This window comes from Lithobates pipiens, unplaced genomic scaffold (assembly GCF_037356315.1).
Source record: "Lithobates pipiens isolate NorthernLeopardFrog02 unplaced genomic scaffold, aLitPip1_a1.2 Scaffold_3, whole genome shotgun sequence".
Lineage (NCBI taxonomy): Eukaryota > Metazoa > Chordata > Amphibia > Anura > Ranidae > Lithobates > Lithobates pipiens.
In genome coordinates, this window is record NW_027507790.1 from 113,429,687 (window position 1) to 113,445,376 (window position 15,690).

The 15,690-nt window shown below is 42.1% G+C and overlaps 1 long non-coding RNA gene across 1 annotated transcript in view; it reads left to right on the top strand.

The window, feature by feature from the left end:
* Positions 1-15,690, top strand: part of LOC143940624 (uncharacterized) — a 97,429-nt gene that overhangs the window by 31,518 nt on the left and 50,221 nt on the right. The window lies entirely within an intron of this gene.

Sequence of the window (15,690 nt, forward strand, 5' to 3'; positions counted from 1 at the left end):
TCTCATTATATTCCTTGTCTATTGTCTTGAATACATTTAATATACTGCACTTTTTTTAATTTTTGTTTTACATATCTGTTTACTTTTACTAGGTAATATCTGTTATGCAATTTGGTAAATGGAGGTGCATTGGCATATATAATAGTGATTTGGACCACAAGGGGCGTGGGGGGTTTCCGTGTGATACTCAACATATACTTGCCTTATTGAATGAATAATACCTATTAATTAGAATGGACCTGAAGTTGTGGATTAGGTAAGGCATTACTTAAGATAGGAACTCTCCCCCTGTCTTTCATTTTTATGTTATGTGGCTAAATTGGAAATGCCTGCATTAGCACTTCTGCTTGCTATAAAAGACATGGGATGTACCAAGATGGCACCGCCTTAGATGACGTCCTATGACGAAATGCATAAGGCGGAGCTTGGTACGCATTCACGTCACTTCTGGAACTTCCAGGTTTTTGCGCTGTGGTCTGTGGAACGCTATGAGTGCCCGTTTTTTAAACTCAATTACATGTGGATAATCCTTTGCATAAACAACGCTACGGAGGATGCAGTCATACTAATCACCAAGACATCAGGACCGGAGCCTAATCTGATTATACAAATTTCACCCCAGCAGGGGTACAGAGATCTGGTGAGTGCATAATCAAGAGGGGAGCACGAAAAAATCACTTTATTATCTGACACGGAAGCTGCGATAAAGTGTCATTTTGGCATCCTGCACAAGTCACCTTGGGAATTTTTAACTATGGACATTATCTGTAATGGTGCAGATCTGGACTTTTTTCTTTTCATAAGTTGATCACTTCACTATTGTTACACAACTTTACAGTAAAATCAGTTTGCTTATATTTGATGCTTTTTTATGCACTTGGTTTATTAACACATTGTATTACATATACTTTGGGCACTATATGTTGAGGCAGCATTGATTTACCCAGAGGAGATTTCTATATAATCTCTCTCTCTCTCTCTCTCTCTCTCTCTCTCTCTCTCTCTCTCTCTCTCTCTCCCTCTCTCCCTCTCTCCCTCTCTCCCTCTCTCTCTCTCTCTCTATATATATATATATATATATATATATATATACTTATTTACATTTTCTCACAATATCCCCAATCCACTATCACTTATAGGCTTGGCATATAAGATTTGGGATATACACGTATGCCAATGCTATTTATATTTTTCACTATACTGGCAGTTTGATAGGGATCTTTTCACGTTAACTGGAAGGCAGCGCCACTTTCCCTTTTTTATTTAATTGAGCAATGAAAACCAGGCAGGTGTTCTAACCCCTCTCCATTCTATGCAAATCTAAAAAAAAAAGTTTTGCCTTTAGTCAGACTTTAAGGCAAACTTACCTTTTGGTTCAGTCTGTTACCATAATAATAGATCCATGGTTTTTCTTGCTGCTTAAAAGTCTCCAAGTTCCATCTTTGTGGACATTTTATCCACTGCTGGCGTTCTTCTCTTTCATTGATAGAGCAGCCTGTAATGATGCATCTCCTAAATACGTGCGATGGAGTTGTGCCATTTCATTATTAAAGTGACTATGTCATGTCCAAAAAATTAAGAAAATAAAAAAATCAAGCAAAGGAATAACTACCTCTCCTGCCGCCCATGCAACCAACTGAAGTTTCTTCCAGGAACGACACTTCTGGGAGTGTCAGTCTTCTGTGTCTAGCAGTTCATTCTGTACTGTAAGGAGACACAGTAAGGAGAATAACCTGTAGAGCCATATAGGACAGAAGGAGAAACCACTAAACGATGCAGGTCCAGGGAGGAGGGACGTCAGAAAAATAATTAATATGTAATCAGGCAGTTTACAGCTGTTCAAAGCATTTCTACATGATACAGCACACATGAGGTCACAAATGGATGTTAAAGCAAGATCATGGTGTTATTGCTTGTACAGTACATCTTCTCACTCTCCTGCCACTGTATAAGTTATGGCTGGGCTGTTAAAGGATTAAGCTAAAGCCAGAGCAAATTTTAAAAATAAAATAATAAAATAAATGCAGGTACGGTATGTATTTAATAAAATGAGTCCTCTTCACCACTGCGTCCTGTGCCATTGTAATGTTTCCACTGTTTTCCGATGATGATGATGGATGAAAAAAGCAGGGCCCCTTGGGACCCAAACTATTTTGCTGGTCGATCTGAGCATGTGCCTGACAGCTGGCCAGCTAGGACCATCTCTTTACCACTGCAATAGCTTTGAATATAGAATAATGGAATAGAATTTGAAAGCAGAATAACAGTTAAAATAGCAGATTGCCATATCTGCCACCAACATTTGATTTAAAAGACCGGTCTTTATTGAAATTATGGAGGTATTTTAGATATTTTCTTCTTTATTGTGTACAAATCATGTGCATGATAAACAAGTCACCCTGCCATGAGATTTCTGAGTACACAATAGGCTTGTATCTGATTTTTTCATAATTATTTCCCTGAGGCCCACTTAAACTGAAATAAAAGTATTGATTTATTTGTATCATGCAGTTCAAAGAGACTTATTCTAGCGGGGCATGCCCTTCTTTCAACTCTGAAATGTTCTTTTCTTCTCTTCTCTTCTCAGCTCTGCAGGTAATTTTAGAGATGTGGCATCTGCTACAGCTGCCTAGAAAATAGAGGAAGGTATTCATTAATTTGCCAATACCTCTAACTAACTGCACACTCTGTGATGTTTTGACAAGCAAAACAAGTATACAAAACACAGTTTATACATTGCCTATACCGCAATAATGAAATAAAGGTTAACAACTGAGCAAAAAGCCAAGAAGACCGCAGGATACAGGTCACTGATCTTGTAAATTTTTCTTCAGTTTGCCATAGGTTTCATTTATATAACAGAACTCGACAATGGGGGTTTAATACAGCAAGAGGACTATGGCTGGGCATCTATTCTGTCACCAGATGTTTTTAGGCCCTATCTCTGCTCATTCCTATTGCTTTCCACTAATATTTAGTCCCAGAAAAAAACAATAATATCCACAAACAGTCCTTTGTGACACCCAAAGGTAGAAAAATAACAGACAGCTGGAAACCATTCATTGTAGAAGTAATTAAGTATTGTGTACATGTCTAGAAAATGACAGTAACCTTTGAAGGATGTTCCTCTCTTAAGCCTCATACACACTACTATTTAATTATATTTCAACCCAGCCTGTGAGTATGGGGCTTTATAGGTTCCATTTACACCTGGCTGTTCCATGCATTATCACATTAATGTGCAAACTTCACTCATTAACATGCAGATTTTGCTTGTTAACATGTGTTGCATTAAGGCAGTCAATTGATTTTCAATAAAAAAATGGCCGATGCCACTCAACCGTGTGTACTTGGCTTTAGGCCCCTTTTACACATGCGGACTATTCGTTTTATCAGTACCGTCACAATTGTTTGATGGAAAAACGAATAAAGTTTGAGTCCCAGAGAAAAATAGGGCTTTGATCCATTCCAAATAACGGATGTGGACAGAAGCGGATTTAACTTGATACTGACCGCCGGCTGTCAAATGACGGCCAGGCGGCGCACCTATTGCGGCGGGAGGCCGTCATATGACGGCCTCCCGTTTAAACAGGGAATGCGCGCGATCGTGCGCGCGCATCCCTGTTTCTTCGGTGGCGGCGTGTCACGGAGACACCGCTCGCCACCGAAGGGGGTGAACAGCCATTGGTTATGGCTGTTTACCACGTGATCGGCCTTGATGAAGTCACGGCCGATCACAGATGGTCACACCCCCACTGTGCACGTGTCCCCGGGAACACTGCTCGTCACCGACGCTGGTAAACAGCCATTGGCCGCTGTTTACCCACGTGATCGGCTGTGATCCTTTCACAGCCGATCACTAAAATGTAAACAAACCGCGGTAACGAGATGTTACCGGGTTCTCCTCCTCACACACCGATCGTGTGTGAGGAGGAGATTGCGGTAACATCTCGTTACCGCCTACAGTGTACACCAACACACACTGATTGCCCCCCCCCAATAAAGAGGACCTGTCACCACCCCTCATAGTACCTGTCAATCACAGTCCATCAGAGTACCTGTCACAGTCCATCAGAGTATTTGAGTACCTGTCACAGCCCATCAGAGTACCCGAGTACCTGTCCCAGCCCAACAGAGTACCCGAGTACCTGTCCCAGCCCATCAGAGTACCCGAGTACCTGTCCCAGCCCATCTGAGTACCCGAGTACCTGTCCCAGCCCATCTGAGTACCCGAGTACCCGTCACAGTTCATCAGAGTACCCGAGTACCTGTCCCAGCCCATCAGAGTACCCGAGTACCTGTCCCGGCCCATCAGAGTACCCGAGTACCTGTCACGGCCCATCAGAGTACCCGAGTACCTGTCACGGTCCATTAGAGTACCCGAGTACCTGTCATGGCCCATCAGAGTACCCGAGTACCTGTCACGGCCCATCAGAGTACCCGAGTACCTGTCACGGCCCATCAGAGTACCTGTCACGGTCCATCAGGGTACCCGAGTACCTGTCACGGTCCATCAGGGTACCCGAGTACCTGTCACAGTCCATCAGGGTACCCGAGTACCTGTCACAGTCCATTAGAGTACCGAGGACCTGTCACAGTCCATCAGGGTACCCGAGTATCTGTCACGGTCCATCAGAGTATCCGAGTATCTGTCACGGTCCAACAGGGTACCCAAGTACCTGTCACGGTCCATCAGGGTACCCGAGTACCTGTCACGGTCCATCAGGGTACCCGAGTACCTGTCACAGTCCATTAGAGTACCGAGTGCCTGTCACAGTCCATCAGGGTACCCGAGTATCTGTCACGGTCCATCAGAGTATCCGAGTACCTGTCACAGCCCATCAAAGTACCCGAGTACCTGTCACAGCCCATCTGAGTACCCGAGTACCTGTCACAGCCCATCTGAGTACCCGAGTACCTGTCACAGCCCATCTGAGTATCCGAATACCTGTCACAGCCCATCTGAGTACCCGAGTACCTGTCCCAGTCCATCTGAGTACCCGAGTACCTGTCCCAGTCCATCTGAGTACCCGAGTACCTGTCCCAGTCCATCTGAGTACCCGAGTACCTGTCACAGTTCATCTTAGTACCCGAGTACCTGTCACAGTCCATATGAGTACCTGTCACCGCCCTTCAGAGTACCCAAATACCAGTCACCAAGCCATCAGAGTACCTGTCACCAGGCCATCAGAGTACCCGAGTACCTGTCACCAGGCCATCAGAGTCCCCGAGTACCTGTCACCAGGCCATCAGAGTACCCGAGTACCTGTCACCAGGCCATCAGAGTACCAGAGTACCTGTCATCAGGCCATCAGAGTACCAGAGTACCTATTTGCAGCCCATGTCTCATTGAATACACGTTGGGGTGTTTGCTTTCCAAAATGGGGTCATTTTGTGGGTAATTTCACTGTCCTGGTGGTCCAGGACCTTCAAAAGTGTGATGGGTAGGAATGAAATGAGATGTGTCATTTATGCTCCTAGAACACCTAAACATACTACTTCAATGCTCGGCCTCTCTATGTGACCAGGCTGTGTAAAAGTCCTACACATGTGGTATCGCCATACTCGGGAGGAGTAGCAGAATGTATTTTGGGGTGTAATTTTTGCTATATACATGCTATGTGTTAGAAATATCTTATAAATTGACAATTTTGTGTAAAAGAAAAATGCGTTTAAATTTTTTTCCACATATTCCAAAAACTTTTGGAAAAAAATTAACCATTCAAAAGACTCATTATGCCTCACAGATTATACGTTGGGGTGTTTGCTTTCCAAAATGGGGTCATTTTATGGGAAATTCCATTTTCCTGGTACTCCAGGGCCTTCAAAAGTGTAATAGGTGGTTGAGAAATGAGATGCGTCATTTTTGCTCGTAGAACGTCTGAAGGTACTACTTTAATGTTGGTGCTCTGTATGTGGCCAGGCTGTGTAAAAGTCTCACACATGTGGTATCGCCGTACTCGGGAAGAGTAGCAGAATGTATTTTGGGGTGTAATTTGTTGTATGCATATGCTGTGTGTGAGAAATAACCTGATAATATGACAATTTTGTAAAAAAATAAAAATAATAATTAAAAAAAATTCTTCATTTTGCAAAGAATTGTGGGAAAAAATTACAACTTAAAAAAACTCACCATGCTACTTACTTAATACCTTGGAATGTCTACTTTGTAAAAAGGGGTCATTTGGGGGGTATTTGTACTTTCCTGACTTGTTAGTGTCTCAAGAAATGAGATACACCTGATGTACTGAAGGCCTGATCAGAAGTGATCAATTTTCAGTGATTGGCACCATAGTTTGTAGACTCTATAACTTCCACAAAGACCAAATAATATACACTAATGTGGGTTATTTTTACCAAAGATATGTAGCAGTATAAATTTTGGCCAAAATTTATGAAGAAAAATTACTAATTAGCAAAAAATTATGACAGAAACAAAGAAAAAGGCATTTTTTTCACAAAATTTACGTTTTATTTTATTTATAGCACAAAAAATAAAAAACCCACTAGTGATTAAATACCACTAAAAGAAAGCTCTATTTGTGTGGAAAAAAGGACGCAAGTTTCATATGGATACAGTGTTGGATGACCGAGTAATTGTCATTCAAACTGTGAGAGCGCTGAAAGCTGAAAATTGGTCTGGTCAGGAAGGGGGTGTAACTGCACTGTACTGAAGTGGTTAAACGGATATAAATGGATGATCATCATCATCATTTTCCATAGAGATGCATTGATGCCCGTTTTGTGTCCGTCAACAGATGGATGAAAAATGGGCAAACGGTTCGCTTGTGTCAAAAGGGTCTAAGGCAAAAGGCATCAAAAGACATTCCACCCTCAGTTTCTTGTTGTCAAGTGAGTGTCCCACCACCCAGGACTAATAATAAACTGTCTGTCCCTCTGTCAGGATCTGGCAGCAAGCAGATTGCTTCATTGCCAAGATAAAGGCACAGACTGAATATCAAACACTTGTGTTTATTGCTACCTCAGTAACACTCCCATCAAAGTTTATTACAACACAGAAATGCTCAATTCCAGAGTCCATTACAATACTAGATACCCTTAAGTTTATATCACATGACTAAAATGTGATGCATTCCAACACATTTACATGTTTTTCCCTTAAACCCCTCAAGTGTTGCTTTAGCAGTGTGTTTGGGGTCATTGTCCAGCTGGAAGGTGAACCTCCATCTTAGCCTCAAATCACAAAAAAGGGTGGTACAGGTTTTGCTCAAGAATATCCCTGTATTTAGCACCATCCATCTTTCCCTCAACTCTGACCGGTTTCCCAGCACTGACTTCTGAAAAAAAATGGTGTTCTTTGGGTGATGTGATGTGTTGGGTTTGCGCCAGACATAGCGCTTTCTTTGATGGCCAAAAAGTTAAATTTTAGTCTAATCAGACCAAAGCACCTTCCTCCATACATTTTGGAAGTCTCCCACATGCCTTTTCACAAACTCAAAACATGCCATTTTGTTTTTTTGCTGAAAGTAATAGCTTTCTTCTGCCCACTCTTCCATAAAGCCCAACCCTATGGAGCGTACGGCTTATTGCGGTCCTGTGTACAGATACTCCAGTTTCTGCTGTGGAACTCTGCAGCTCCTCCAGGGTTACCTTAGGTCTCTGTGCTGCCTCTCTGATTAATGGCCTCCTTGCCCTGTCCGTGAGTTTTGGTGTGCGGCCGTCTCTTGACAGGTTTGCCGTTGTGCCATGTTCTTTCCATTTGGTTATGACAGATTTGATGGTGCTCCTAGGGATCATCAAAGATTTGGATATTTTTTTTTATAACCTAACCCTGACTTGTACTTCTCAACAAATGTCTCTTACTTGTTTGGAGAGTTCCTTGGTCTTCATGGCAGTGTTTGGTTAGTGGTGCCTCTTGCTTAGGTGTTGCAGCCTCTGGGGCCTTTCAAAAAGGTGTGTATATGTAATGACAGTTCATAGGACACTTTGATTGCAAACAGTTGGGCATCATTTCACTAATTGTGTGACTTCTGAAGAAAATTGGTTGCACCAGAGTTTTTTATGGGCTTCAGAACAAAGGGGGTGAATACATACACACATGGCAATTATCTTAATTAATTTTTTATTTCTGAAAAATTGTTTTATGTATATATTTTTCTAATTTTACTTCACCAACTTAGACTTTTGTGTTCTTATCATCACATATAATTCAGATAAAAAAAAAAAATTATACTAAAGGCTGTAATGTAAGAAAATAGGTAAACAAGCCAAAGGGGTGTGAATACTTTTTTTAAAATTCCTACCAAACAGATATGGAAAACTGTTTAATGGGATATTTAACAGAGTAAATAAGATTCATTTAATATAAGGATTTGCATATACTTTAAAGTGACACTAAACAATATACTTATTCTCCAAAAATAATCCTTAAATAATCCTTAATTATCCAATACTTAATGATCCTGTAATCTATTTTTCATTTAATTGTTTCCTACTGTGTTTTTCTGCCTCTTTGTAACGTCCCCTGTACACATTAGTTGTGGTCATATGAGCTGTGTATGCACACTACAAATCTCCTAGTCCATATTGTCTAGTCCATTTTAGGAGAGAGCAATAGAGAATTATTATTATTATTATTATTATTCAGGATTTATATAGCGCCAACAGTTTGCGCAGCGCTTTACAATATGAGGGCAGACAGTACACTTACAATACAAATCAATACAGGAGGGATCAGAGGGCACTGCTCGTTAGAGCTTACAATCTAGAAGGGAGGGTCAAGTTGAAACAAAAAGGTAATAACTGTGGGGGATGAGCTGATGGAGAAAATGAAAATACAATTAGGTGTGGGTGGGGTAGGCTTCTCTGAAGAGAAGTGATTTCAGGGATCGTCTAAAAGCTAATAAAGTAGGAGATAAGCGGACAGATTGGGGTAGGGCATTCCATAGGATTGGGGAGGCTTTGGAAAAGTCCTGGAGGCGAGTATGGGAGGAGGTGATGAGGGAGCTAGAGAGCAGGAGGTCTTGAGAGGAACGAAGAGGACGAGAAGGTTGGTATTTAGAGACTAAGCTAGTGATGTAGCTGGGGGCAGAGTTGTGGATGGCTTTGTATGTAATTGTTAGTATTTTGAATTTAATTCTTTGGTTGGCTACTTTCCTACATGCAGTAGGATCATGCAGAAAAAAACATAGCCATCCTCCAACCTGAAGTTGGATTTCAGCAGCAAGAAAAGGACTTTGGAGATTTGGAGGAAACTGGGAGCAATAGAAGGTACTTTTTAGAATTAAGAATGCATATTTGAATACATTTTATTTTTTAAACTAGAGTTTAGTGTAATTTTAATTTTCTGACATGCATTATACAATGGGTATATCTTCTTCTTAACTTTATTGTATTAGTGGAAATGTATTTTTCAGTTATGGAAAATACTATGGAAATAGAGAGCAAGTTAACAGCCATTTTTGTGCCAGGCTCATAAAATGATAGGAATGCTGGTGTTTAAAAATCTTTGCAAACTCTTGGACATAGAGTGCACATGGACTGTATCATACTGATGGTTTAATGAGGGGTAAAATGCTACCAGCCTTCCAATCCGGCCAAGCACAGGTCTGCTGCTTAAATTCTTATTGCAAATTTGGAGAGCCCCTAGCACATAAAATCTCTGAGAACAAATGCAGAATCCTATGTAGTCATAATATATGTAATCCGTTTATAGTGCCAAAAATTGTAGTGAAACTTTCTCTTTGACTATAACCATGGGCTACGCTGATCTTTAACTTACTTTGAGCTTAATCATCTGCTTTTTGTAGCAAAATATTTATTGTTCATAATGTTTTTAGATCATAAGCATAAAAAAATGGAAATGTGTTTTTTTTTTTTAAGAAACTACAGTGGAGACAAAAACAAATGTAGAACAACAATATCTGGTCTCCCACAGAACATAGAAATGCAATTATTTTTGTAAATATAAACTGCTTAATATCTTTTCTCATCAGCAGTATATAGCAATCTTGTGATTGGCTAAAGCTTGTAGGAGGAGTTTTCATTCTCCTCTGACTGTCCTTTGAGGCTGCATGACCCTTGACTTTCTGTCTGGAAAGAGCTGATTGGCCCTGTGCTGATTCACTCAGAAGAAAAAAAAACTTTCTAGCAATACAGAACAAATGGAAAATGTGCAGAGTGCCCCCAAGGCTCTGTTCTATCAGCAAATTGATTGAAGACAGTAAAATAAGGGGGGGATCTGATAAGACAGGATCAAACAGAGTTTTTACACAACACAGAAGATTAACCCCTTCCACAGTGAGTATAACAAGCATGCTTTACTGCTTATACAGACTGTTTTTACTTATGGGGTCAGTGGCGTTACCTTTAACATGGGCATGTATATTACTTTGAACCCTGAGTGTTTCCACTAGAGCTACGTTAAACTAGTGTAGCCTATTGTGGAGAAGTTTGGAGGGTAGCAGTCGTGCAGTAATATAACAAGAAGCACTGTGTACGCAAAAATGCGTATACTATGCTATATATTAGTGCATATATTAGTGCATACAATGATCAAATGTCCCCAATACTATGTAATAATAAATTCCAGTATAAGGTGATCAATTAATCATGGGGTCAATCAGTCACCAGGTGAAAAGAGGCATAAATCCCCAATCAGAGCATATTATGCATAACGTGTAAACAGTACAATATAAACAAACTATGCAGTGACTAGCGTGCAAACGTAAAAAATTTAAAAAATTTAAACAATTCAAAAATAGTGATAATAATAATTTATAATAATAGTAATATTGTCCGTGACACCTAAATAGTGCGCCAGAAAGCAAAAATTGTGAAAGGTCTATATACATAAAAAAAAAATGTCCATAAAATTATTCATAAAATAATGTGTAAAAATCCAAAAGAGATTATAAAGGTGCCATTCGCGCTCGTAGTATATCCAGGTGACTTCAGTGCTCCCCCGCAAGGGTCCCTACTCACCGGATCCTCACACCCCTACAGGGGTAGTGTGCGTATAGTTCCACTCCCTTAAGGCTGTACCGGCCCAGCTCCCTCAGCTTCAGGCTCCACTCTGCATGACTCCATGGGTCAGGGTATGCCCCTCTTTTTATTTATAATGCCAGATGTCTCCGGTTCTGATTTAAAAAAACAAAAACAAAGGATGACTCCCATGGTGTAGTAGTTGAAAAAAATCAATTTCCATGTATTAAAAAATATTAAATAAAACAAAAGAAAAAAAGATATATATAAAAACCTGTAAAATTGTATATAACAACATTCATCCAGCTCAGTATAACAGCGAGAAACACTCCACTAGCTGTGGAATAGTGTATCCAAAGATATATATAATTATATATCTAAAAAAGTTTTTTCTGAGCTATATATGACAGACACCCAACTGGGTAAGTTGTGTCGGTGAGGGAACCCTGTTGGTGAACGAGCGGCGTGCGCTCCAACTGCGTTCCACTTGATCGAGTCCCCCGGAAGTGACGTAGTGTGCGTGGCTCCGTTGTACGCGTTTCGTCATTGACGTCTTCAGCGCCGGTGCCATGCCACTACGCACTATATGGGAGAACACCCAAGGTAATCACACCCCTTTTACAGCAAGACAGCCAAATATATTTTTTTAGAAGGGAACTCAAAGCGTGCTTTCCCCTTATATACAAAGCCAGTTTAATTAAAACCAAAACAAGGGGGATAAATCTATTTGTAAAGTTAAATCGAGCAGGCATCAGGGTATAACTCTCCCATATACCGTACCATTTTCAAAAATCAAAAAACGTACACATATGAGCTAGATAAGCAGACAAACTAAATGCTCTTACATACATGCCCCAATACCATCTCTTAAAAGAATGTATTAGAACAAAGTGCAATTCGGATATTACCTAGTAAACCCCCCCCCAATCTGGATATCACTGGAAAAACATACGAACAAATTTATGAATAGATGCCCCAAATATGTGCATATATCCACAAACCATCAGGACATTTTAATAAATTAGTTACAGTGCAATAAATAAATGAATGAATAAAACAAAACGAACTTCAAGGTTTCACTATCCCGTATGGGTTGCGTTTATCAGATCATGTCTGCACTCTGCAGTCAATAAGCGCATGCATGTGCGTTCCATGCCCCGCAGCTGCGCTGAAAATATGCGCTAATGCAATCTGCTGTGCAGTTCAGATATTACCCAGTAAAGCTTGAGTTCCCTTCTAAAAAAATTTGTAAAAGGGGTGTGATTACCTTGGGTGTTCTCCCATATAGTGCGTAGTGGCGTGGCACCGCCACTGAAGACATCAACGGAGCTATACACACCACGTCACTTCCAGGGGACCCGATCGAGTGGAACGCAGTTGGAGTGCACACAGCTCGTTCACCGACCGGGTTCCCTCACCGACACGACTTACCCGGTTGGGTGTCTGTTATATATAGCTCGGAAAACCTTTTTTAGATATATAATTATATATATCTTTGGATACACTGTTCAACAGCTAGTGGAGTGTTTCTCGCTGTTATACTGAGCTGGATGGACGTTGTTGAATACAATTTTATGGGTTTTTATATATATTTTTTTTGCTTTTGTTTTATTTATATTTTTTAATAAATGGAAATTTAATTTTTTCAACTACTACACCATGGGAGCCATCCTTTGTTTTTTATGAGAATCAGAATATAGCATAGTAAATGCATTTTTTCGTACACAGTGCTTCTTGTTATATTACTGCACGTCTGATACCCTCCAAACTTCTCCACAATAGGCTACACTAGTTTAACATAGCTCTAGTGGAAACACTCAGGGTACAAAGTAATATACATGCCCAAGTTAAAGGTAGCGCCACTGACACCATTTGTAGTATAATCCTTTTATTTAAGGCTCTGGTAGGAGAGCTTATTTTAGGGGAGGCTGCAACTGAGATTGCTGACCTAAGCACAGCTTTGGGTAATAATTAAAAAATTTGGACTGTTTTTACTGTTGTGGGTTTTGCTTGCTTTGGAAACTGCAGCCTGGCATTGTATGCTATTATTAAAGAGAAAGTAAAGTCTTCCTCTTTAATTGTACCTATAGGTAAGCCTACAATAAGGCTTATCTGTAGGTACTGTAAATATCTTCTAAACTTGCACTGTTTAGGAGATATTTACTGTATACGCTGGTGCCAATGTCATTGGTGCATGCACACTGAAGGAACGGCCTGCTTGTGCCATTTCTTCAGGGCCCGTGTCATGACTGGCAGCTCCCATGAACATGCGCAGGAGTGACGTAATCGCAGCTCAGGACAATCATAGCGCCAGAGCCCGCAAACTCGGAAGTAACTGTGTCAGAAACGATGAAATGCAACCGAGACAGAAGTACAGTTAAATTCCACTTGTTTAATGATAAAAGTAAAAAGAACAAACGTAATCAAAACATAGCCAGAGTTCAGTAACCGGAACGGATAGTCAGCCAAGCCAGAACTCAGGGATCAAAGTAGAGGAATAGCAAGCAGTATCTGGAGCCAGAAGGGATGTCAGCAAAGCCAGTCCTTAAACAAGAATGCAGGAGATGTTTCTTGTTATGTTGACCAAGGCGAAGGCAGAGACCCTCTGGACTGGACGGCTTAAGTAGGCAGGATTGACGAGCAGGATATGAACAACAGCTGAGTAACTGTGGCGATAGATGGGAGCTGCCAGCTAAGAGAAGGAAGGACAAAAAATCTCGGAGGAAATCATTCCTAGAAAACTACGAAGGACAAAAGGAATTATGAGGTACTCATAATGGCCTGTTCGGGTATTAAATGCAGTTTTCCACTCGTCGCACTCCTTAATTCTCACAAGATTGTATGCCCCTCTCAAATCAAGCTTTGTGAAAACCGTTGCTCCCTTGAGGCAGTCAAATAACTCTTTAATCAATGGAATCAGATAGGCATTCTTAATCGTGAAACAATTGAGACCCCTATAATCAGTACAAGGTATCAGTTCACCACTCCTCTTCTTCACAAAGAAGAAACCAGCACCAGAAGGAGGTGAGGATTTGCGGATGAAACCTCAAGAAAGTGCATCTGGGGGGGCCTGGCCAGCGGCGGACATGTGAGCAGCAAGCTTACAGAGCTCCTCCGGCACCGATTCATCCTGAACAGCATCCGTTATCCCTACCTAGATACAGACCTTGTAGCCACCACCGCACTGCCCACTACCTTCACGGGCACCCCCTGGAATGGGTCGGAACGGTCCTGCGAGCCAGAAATCCGCCGCGGACCGGGCGGCCACGCTGACGGGCAGCAAGGCCAAAGATGGCGCCGGCGCGTCCTCCGCCGCGGGGAAATCCTCTAAAGGCAAGGCACAGGCGAAGGCTGACTCCGGCCCCTCGGCGAACTCACATGTGCCCTCCGGTATTCCGGGTAAGCCGAAACCACCGACAACTATCAGGGAACATTTTGCGGACTCTCCGCATGGACAGCATACCCCCCCCCCCAGCGTCCCCGAGAGCAGAGCAGGCCGTAGACCCCTGGGAGGAGGGTGAGGCCTGGGAGAGAGACAGCGATCCGGGGGATCCCACTCCACAGGTGGACAGGGGGTCGGAGGGGGAGAGAATGGCAGAGGGTGAGGAGGAACTTACTTTGAAGCATGTTATGGACGCTATCCATCAATGCCAAACCACTCTGACCACGCAGATCGAAACGGTTAGGCTGGATCTCTCTATTGTTAAGCATGACATGCAAAAGATTCGCTCTAGGATTTCCACCGCGGAGCAAAGAATCAGTGAGGTGGAGGACAATATGCAACCTATGTCTGCTACTCTCCGCACACATCAACAAGAGATTACTGAACATGCTGCTAAATTGGGAGACCTTGAGGACCGAATGCGCAGGAATAATTTACGTTTCGTGGGATTCCCTGAGGGTGCGGAGGGTAAGGACGCGGAGCAGTTCCTGGAGCAATGGCTGAGTACTCTGTTGGGACGGGAGGCACTGTCGCCTCTGTTTGCAATCGAACGGGCTCATAGGGTGCCCATGCGCCCTATGCCCCCTGGAGCCCCTCCGCGACCCATTTTAGCCAAGATCCTTCATTTTCGGGATAAAGAATGCATTATGCGTACCGCGCGGAACTTACAAGATATACAATACAACGGAAAAAAGATCTCCATTTTCCCGGATTTTTCTGCTACTACTCAAAAGCAAAGAGCGGCCTTCCTCCATGTTAAGAAACGCCTCCGAGAGAAAAATCTTCCATATAGTATGATGTACCCGGCCAAATTACGAGTTGTTAATGACGGCAAGGTACAATTTTTCCTTTCACCCAATGAAGCCTCGGATTGGTTGGATGGACTGTAACATTCTGGTCCCTGCCTGTTTTCTCATGGCCGTCACGTTGTGTGCCTTCCCTACAGGTTATGATGGAATTCTATACACATGGCGGAGGACGACCACTCTATACGGTACTTTCTGGTTGACTTTATTCTGTTCTTGTTCCTCTTTGCAGTTGTCCTACCCAAAGCACCGGAATTGACACTGAACCGCCATTTTGCCCTGCTGGAGGACCCGGACCTGGCGTCTACAATTACTCTGGGATGCGCATATCTTTCTTTGGCTACTGTATCAGGTGCCTTATTTGTGATATGTTTTGCCGGAGGAGGCACAAGCTTCCTCTTTTCTGATCTGACATAGTTTTTCTTACTAAACTGACACTGGGAGCAACGACTGGTCACTCCCTGGACTAAACAGTTTTTCTGTTTTTCTTCCCTTTTT